Raw genomic sequence first — 8,223 nt, forward strand, 5'->3', positions numbered from 1 at the left:
GAAACAATTCGGTCGTCCAGTTAGGTAAGTAACCTTTGTCGAAAGTGCGTTTGGTTTTGCCAATGCGCACCCAATCTCCTACGGTCAACTCTCCACTTTTCTTGAGGACAGCCCTCGTCGGGGACGTACCGAACAGGCGCTCGAACACCAGCACTTCGTTGTCGGGAGTCACGTCTTGCGGGGCACGTCCGATGCTTCGATGGTAAGATTGGTTGTACGCTTGCACCAGGTGTGGTAAGATGTCGATGTACTTCAGAGTGTGGTGATGCGTAAAATATTTCCACATGCGTTCTTTCAAAGTGCGTTGAAAACGTTCCACGATGCTGGCTTTGGTTTCGGGATTCTCGGTGGGAAAAAAATGAATGTCACGTTTCTTTAATTCTTTTTGGAAAGCTTGGTTCAGAAATTCGGTGCCTTTGTCCGTTTGCCATCGAAGAGGGCGACGACCGCTTTGTTTCAACACCCGTTGCAGGGCTCGCACTAACTCGCTGCTCGATTTGGAAGTCAAGGGCACGACCCAGGCAAATTTGGAAAAGACGTCGATGACACAAAACAAATATTTGTAACCACGATTGTAGCTGGCCAAATGAGAGACATCGGCTAAATCGGCTTGCCATTGATGATCGATGCCTTCCACTCGGGTGCGACTTCTGGCAAACTTGCGTCGAATGGGTTTGTGCAAAGTGTAGGTAGCTTGTTCTTGTAACCATCGTTGCACTTGAGGTAAACGGAGACTTTTCAGTCGCGTTTTGGCAGCACGATACAATTTTTGAACTCCTGCGTAACCTGCAGGATGCGAGGGATCGTAGTAAATGCTGGCTAAGACTTTTTCCATTTTTTGTGTTGGTGTGTTAATAAGTCACCCACTCTTCGGTGATGCTACTTTGGGTGGGTCGAAAGGGTGGTTTGGAAACGGATTTACGTGTCCGATGGGCTACGGGAGTAGAAGTCGAAGGTAGTGGTGGTGGTGGTGGTGGAGGTGGCAATGGAATGGCTTTGGTTTTCTTTTCTTTTTTCACTTCTGGTTTCCCTTCTTTCTTTTTCACTTCTGTCGAAGGAGGCGTGGACATCATCTTTTTAACCCAAGCTTTCATTTCTTCTCGTTGGGGTGTGGGGGACGGGGTCAACAAGGATCCTGCAATCTTACTCGAAATGGGAGCTGCTGACGGTGTTTGAAACACTTCGCGCATCTCTTCTTCCTCAGGTCTTTGTGGGGTAGCATCTCTGGTAACCCTTGGGGATGGTAGTGGTGGTGGTGGTGGTGGTGGTAATGATGGTGCTGGACTTTTCATCAAGGTCTTAAAATCTTTTAGAGTGGGTAAAGCTGTTTCGTCTAAAGCTTTCTGGTGAAAGAGTTGCAGTCTTTGCAAGAGTTGACCGTACTTTTGCGATTTTTCTGTTTCGGACAAATCTTGGCGATCCATCAAGGATTGCAATTCGTGTTGTAACTGGGACATCTCGCTCAAATTGGGATTGGGAGGTAAATGCGGGGTGCGTTGTTCTTGCCACCGATGGTATTCCATCCATCGTTTGTAAGGCACTAAAGCTAGTTTTCGTCCTTCCATGGGGTTGTCAGGGGTGAATTCTGAGATCTTGGGACTTCCGAAGGCCTTTTTATCTTGCTCCCATCAGTCCTCCCAACATGGTTCCCAAGACTCCTTTTAGTATGGGGCCTAACAAGAGAGGTAAAATGCCTCCACGTTGGACCAACATCTTCTTTTTTTGACGAATGGGAATTTTCTTTTGAACCATTTTCCGAAGAACGTGACGATGTTTGCCTAAGCATTGTTTCTGGTGTTTGGACAAAGGGATCGTGCCTTTCAAGACGTTCAAACAACATTCGCACACGGTATCGATGACCTCTTTGGAGGCCGTTTGAATGAGTTTTTTTCGTAGGGGTGGAGAAGCTTTGGACAGGACAGATAACATGTCCCCATGTTTGGCTAAACGTGGTGGCAGTCCTTTCCTTTTCTTTCCTTGGGGTTTTCTGGAGGGTGACATCTTTGAGTCTTCAGGAGCACCAAAAAACACTGATATCCTACTCGGTCACAGGCCTTTTTTATACTGGAACGCGTCGCCATTGATTGTCTTTACGTCGTATCAGTTTGAGGACAGGCATGACACGTCGTGCAGGGGTACGTAACGGACTAAATCGAGCCAGTTCTTGCTTGGACAAATCCAGTAAACTTTGTAACATGCCCGATCTTTCATGGACTTTGATTTTGGGAGAAGGTACTTTGTGAGCAGCAGCCACTGCCGCTAAATGGGAAGGTCCTGCCACTGGGGAAGTTCTTTTGGGGGTCATCAACGGAGAAGTTCTTGGTGTAATCAACGTCTCCAAGTACTCTTCAGTTCCTGGTGACATCAACGGAGAAGTGGACAAACGTGAGGCTGCCGGAGACGCTGTGGCAGGTCGTGGTTTGCGAGTGTAAGGCTGCGTCCTGGCCGAAGTGCCTCTCTTGCGACTAGTTTTCTTCTGTGGACTTTTCTTTTTCTGAGGACTTTTTCTCTGTTTCTTTTTCTGGGGGCTTCTTTTCTTTTTCCGGGGTGATGGTGGTGGTGTCTGGTAAGAGGAGGGTCCCGCCACTGGAGAAGTTCTTCTCTTTGGGGACCTGGTCTTTTTCTTCTTGAGGCTTCGTTGAACTTTTGTCTTAGGGATAACTTTGGGGGCATTAGGATCCCATCTTAAGAGTGAGCGAATGATGACCCCTCCTAGAGTACCGCTCCCTCCAGGTTTCAAAATAATTTGTTTTTTGGTTTGAGTGTCGATGCGGGGATCGGCCAGTTGGACCAAAGCGACTTTGTTTCGATCGAAAAAGCGTTGGGTTTGATGAGGAATCTGAATGATTCCTTGGAGTATTTGACGTGCCGTCACCGTGAACCATCGTAAGACTTCTTTGAGACTAGCTTCTAAGACACGAGCTCGTGTTTGTGGATCTTTTTCTCGACTGATGCCATACAAGGCACGAATCAATTTGACGGGAAGATGCGACTGAAGGGACGTCATGTTCGCACTGTGTGAGACAGACGAAAAAGGGTCTGAGGTTTTTATAGATTTTTTCATGGGGAGTGAAATGAAGTCGAGGACGGAGACGTGTACAGGACAGGCCCTCCGTCTTGGCACCAGTGGTGAAACAAGTGGGTACGAAATCGCAAATCCTCGGGAGTGGTAGGTTTCAAATCGACGAGTAAATAGGCGTGTGGCGTTTGAGTGGCATCGTCGTACGCCTGAGTCAGCCAAGGCGTTCCTAACTGTTTGGCTAAGACTTGCACTTGCGATTTATCTCGAGGGCTTTTAAACAAGACCACGTAATGCGCATTGAGACTGATGGTACGATGGGCTTTACTTTGTTGAAACAAATTTTGGGTGATGTAAACGACACTGGCATTACGGTGATGCCCTTTGCGCGTAAACCACAATTTAATTTCTTCTTCGTCTTCTCCTAACATGTCGTCGAAAATGACCAAATGGGTTTGACGGGAGTCAGAGACGATACCGTCGTCTTCTTTAGGAATGCCTTCCACAAACACGATGGAATCGCCTTGACTTTCTCGCAAGAGGCTGTACGCCGATTGCCACTCTTTGTAACACCACACGATCCGTTGAGGTGGTCGATCGATCAAATGATGTTTATGTTCGATCAAACGTTTGACGAATTCGGTTTTGCCTGAACCGCTAGGTCCAGCAATGAGCATGTTAAAGGGATGGCGAAGATACAAAGCCTCCCAACTGGCACGATCTAAGTGTTCGTCGATGACTTTGACAGTAGAGGAAGAGGGAGCAGAGACAGCAGAGGTAGCCATGGTATGAGAAATGTCACTTGTGACACGAAAAAACAAACAAGACAAGAGTTTATATACTTTTTCAGAACACGTTTATTGAATGTTTCAAATATGAACACGAAAGACAAAAATGCATACAACCCAAATAGTGATGTACAGGAATATAAAACACATCAAAACAATCAAAGTGGAATATAAACAAGTGTCTGTACAACATGTTTTGGGTAACGAAGATGTCCTAGGGACAGTGTGTAATGTTCTTACAGTCTCTACATGAGGTATTGTCACACAAGTGTCCTCCCGGAATGACCTTTCAGGAATGTCCATGACAGTCCTGTCCTGAAGCGAGTGGTTGTTCTCGGTGACGGGTTCTTCTGGCACCGTCACTAACACAGGTTGAAAAGTAACTTTTTTCCTTGAACAACTCTTGTGCATACTGGGCCACTTCTTGGGTCCAAGCCTCAAAACCCCCCTTTTTCCAGTCACGAACATCTGTCCAATGAGGGTGTAAGTCACAAGCTACACACACATCGTCATACACGTCTTGGGTAGCTAAAAGTTGACGAATCTTTTTTTCCTGTTGAGGTCGAGAAGTATCCAGATGAAACCGCAAGGCTTTGAGCAAAAGGAGTTTTTCGTGACCATTTAAGGCCATGGAGGTGGTAAGTACTGATCGTAAAGAGTCCACAAAGAATCGGCTGGTAAACGAAATCCCAGAAAACAAGTCACTAAGACACACACCACTTGTCGTCCCAAATTAAATGGATACAATTCTTGTAATAATTGATGGTAATGATCCACGGTTTGAATATGGTCATTGAGTTCCTTCCATGGAATCTGTTGGATGACATGTGACATAAACCGTGGCATGGCAGCCTGTTTTTATATTCTCTTTTTTTTGGATGCAATACACGTACTTTCTAGCCAGAGATCTTCGTTCTCCAGTAGGGAATCTAAATCTTGCATACTGTAACCGAAACGTCAGAGTTCGTTTAGGTGTTTCCTCTTCCGCTAAGCAGATTCCACGTAAAATATGTTTGTAATCCTTTAACTTGTCTTCCTCAATGCGTTGCACTAGGTGAATCTCGAAGTAACCATAATCATGAACATGTCGATCATTAGCGACCTCAAAGTTTTGAACAATGTCTAACCATTGAAAGAATTTCTGACGAATCAGTTCTCTTATACCCTTCAGGTACCAGTGGTTAAAGATCTGGTGACGTATCGGATGCAATTGTTCTTTACGTTTCACTTGTATTTTGACCAGCTCTCGGTAAATGCGTTCTCTCAACTCCACAGGCAAAGCACGAATGTTCTCTTGTAAAGTATCCATGAATAGGTCATACTAAATCCTCTTTGGTCTGACACAAGAAATGTACTCTTTGCACAAACATGGTTTTAATTCATTGTCGAATCTAAATCGTTTCACCACTAATCTACACATTACAATTCGTTCAGAAGTTTCCTCTTTCACCAAGTTGACATTGCGTGAAAGATGTTGGTAATTCGTTAACTCTTCCTCTGGAATTCGATGTAGTACGTTTACAATGTAGTAGATAGAATCGTCCATACCAAACCATTCCTTTTTATAACCAGGAGGTCGTTGATCAATGTCTGTCCAATGGAACACTTTCAACTCAATCAATCCTTGTATAGCCTTCAGGTACCAGTGGTTCAAACACCGGTGACGTAACGGATGCAATTGTTCTTTACGTTTCACTTGTATTTTGACCAGTTCTCGATAAATGCGTTCTCTCAACTCCACAGGCAAAGCACGAATGTTCTCTTGTAAAGTATCCATGAACAAATTATTATGGTAAGAAGTTACTTCAATGTCTCGGTCCCACTAAGGGTAAGTAATGACAATTCGGTGACCATCGAGCATGTTCTACGTAGGCCGAATCTTGCGGTTCCCAGTGGTGAAGTGTCACATCGCAACTGAAGCACCTGACTTTATCTCCTTCGCCCAAGTAGAAAAATCCGGCTCTGGCTAATTCTTCGGGGGTCGGTCCTCCCAGATACTTAGGCCATTTTCCTTTGAACGATTGAAGACGATTTTCAAAGTCGCAGTATTCCGACAAACGCACAGGAAACGAATATTCGTCTTTCACAGGTTCGTTTCGATGAGGGTTGAGTGACATGGGTAGGAGTTTGCTCAGGGCTGGATGACATCCGTAGGGAGGTAAACGTGAAGGTCGACATTCCCCTTTAAACCCGGTAAAATGTCCAAGAGGACGAGCGGCATCGCTTTCGCATCCCTCAGGTTTGACACGCACAGCATCACTTTCCATGACAGGGGCAGTGAGAACAAAGTTCCCATGATGCTTTACGGCATCGCTCAGGTCACAAGGTACAGCATCGTATCCATCGCAAGGCTCACAATCGCACTCGTCTGCAAACTCCGTTACGCAATTACAATGGTAACCACATGGACAATCGCAGTTTCCTTCCGGACATTTTCCGTCGCAATGCATGGGTCTTATCCATCCAATATTAGTCACACTAGAGGAAGCTACAACTTTTTTACAATCCCCAAACTGGAACGATGTCTTTTTCAAAGTATTCATCTTGTTCGCTCGGTCTTGGTAGTCACAATGAACTATCGATCTTGACCATAGCCCCCTTTTTATACTAGTCGCAATGCAGTCTCCAGCTTGTACATCTTTCCTTTTTTACGTTTTTTATGTCTTGTTTCGGAAGGTACCGTCTCTAAGGTACCGTCAACATTGTACCGTAGTGTAATGGGTGGAAAGGCCATATAAAGGTAAGGGCAGTGCGGAGACCATCGAGTATGTTCCAGAATAGCTGAATCTTTATAGATACATAGATCCATTCGTAACTTCAGTCCACAAGCGAAACACTGTACCTCGTATCCCAATCCTGACTCAGGTCCCAAGTAGACAAATCCTGTTCTAGCTAAAACATGCGAAGAAGGTAATCCTTCCCTATCCGCAGGCCATTTCTGAAACGTGTCCAATCGACGGGCACAATCACAATAGTCAGGTAAGAAGACTGAAAAATGGTAGGGTTTGAACTTGGAGTTCTCATCGGGTTTCTCACTCGATTCTTGCTGTGGCGAAGTCATCTTTCTGGTGAGTGGCTATCCTCTTACAACCAATGTTTTATACCAACGTGTCCATACGGTAAGGTGAAATGATTGGGAAGTCGAACTCGCTTCTGGTACACGATTTGATAAACTTTTTCCAAAGGTCGACTGACGATGTGGTGAGTGGGTAAACGTACAATCTTGTTCGGTTGGTAAGTGGTCACTTTAAAGTTTCCATCCTCTCCCGATTGCAAGGCTTCTTTCAATACCCCAAAGTTGACCACTCGACTGGTACGATAATTCAGAGTCAGTCCTTTCACTTTGCACGTCGTGTGCACTTCTCCTTGTTTGTCCCGGTATTCGTAGCCGTAATTTTTGGGACCACCACTGACGAAACTTAGAATCTTGTCGTCGGGATGCTCGTCTGTCCAGGCTCCTAAACGGTCTCCTTCGATGTTAGGGTGATGTTGAATCGGGTGATGGATGTAAATGCAACTGTCCGTGTCAAAGTACAGGACGCGTTCTTCTAACAGTTCTAAAGCTTCGTACAATTTTAAGCGAGCATGGGCTGTCACGTAAGCCGCAATGATGACATTTCCAAAAGGGTCGTCTTGTACAAAGTCCAGATCTTCTTCGTAATTGACCAAGATCAAATTCTCTCGAACGACGTCCACGTGTTTCATGTATTTGGTTTTGTCGTGAATCATCTTGAAGTAGCGGGAAGGTTCTGTCAAATATTCCGTCTTGGGTAAACACGGTCGTTGTGCCATTTTACCCCACAAGCAATTTAACATCACTTTGGCAAACGATCGCCTGCCTTCGTTTTTCTCGATGTGGTCTAAAGTGATGCCTTCTTGTTCGTAGTATTTCTCTTTGAATTGTATTTGGTCTTCGGGAGTGTGACACCAGGAAGGATAGCCGCTGGCTTCTTGCTTCAGTTTCAAAAAGGCATCCACGTAGTCTGCGAAAATGCCTTTCTGCGTGGGGTCACCCTTGTGGTATTGTTGTGTCTTGGGAAAGTGGCAAATTTCGTACACTTCTAACAGTTGGTATCCCATGTCCAGAGCTTTGAACAATTCTACGCTGACCCAGGTTCCCGTCAAGGCCCGTTCTTCCTGGCTGTGATGGCAAGGTTGGTCTTGGTTGCACGTTTCGGCACAAGTACGGCACAAGGGAAACATCAGTTTGCCTTGACAATGGTGAGGTAAGACGGGATGGTATAGGTTCGTGGGAGGCAAAACTTTACACTTGATCAAGCCTTCGTATTGTCGAATGTTTTTCAGGTCGATGTGTTCCGTCAGCAATTGCGGGTGCCCTACAGGAAAGCGACAATATTTGCACACGTAGGGATACAGCGAACACACGTCCAAGTATTTGATTTCTTCTCCTTTCTC

Source organism: Sinohyriopsis cumingii, chromosome 16, assembly GCF_028554795.1.
Source record: "Sinohyriopsis cumingii isolate HCF-2022 chromosome 16, ASM2855479v2, whole genome shotgun sequence".
Lineage (NCBI taxonomy): Eukaryota > Metazoa > Mollusca > Bivalvia > Unionida > Unionidae > Sinohyriopsis > Sinohyriopsis cumingii.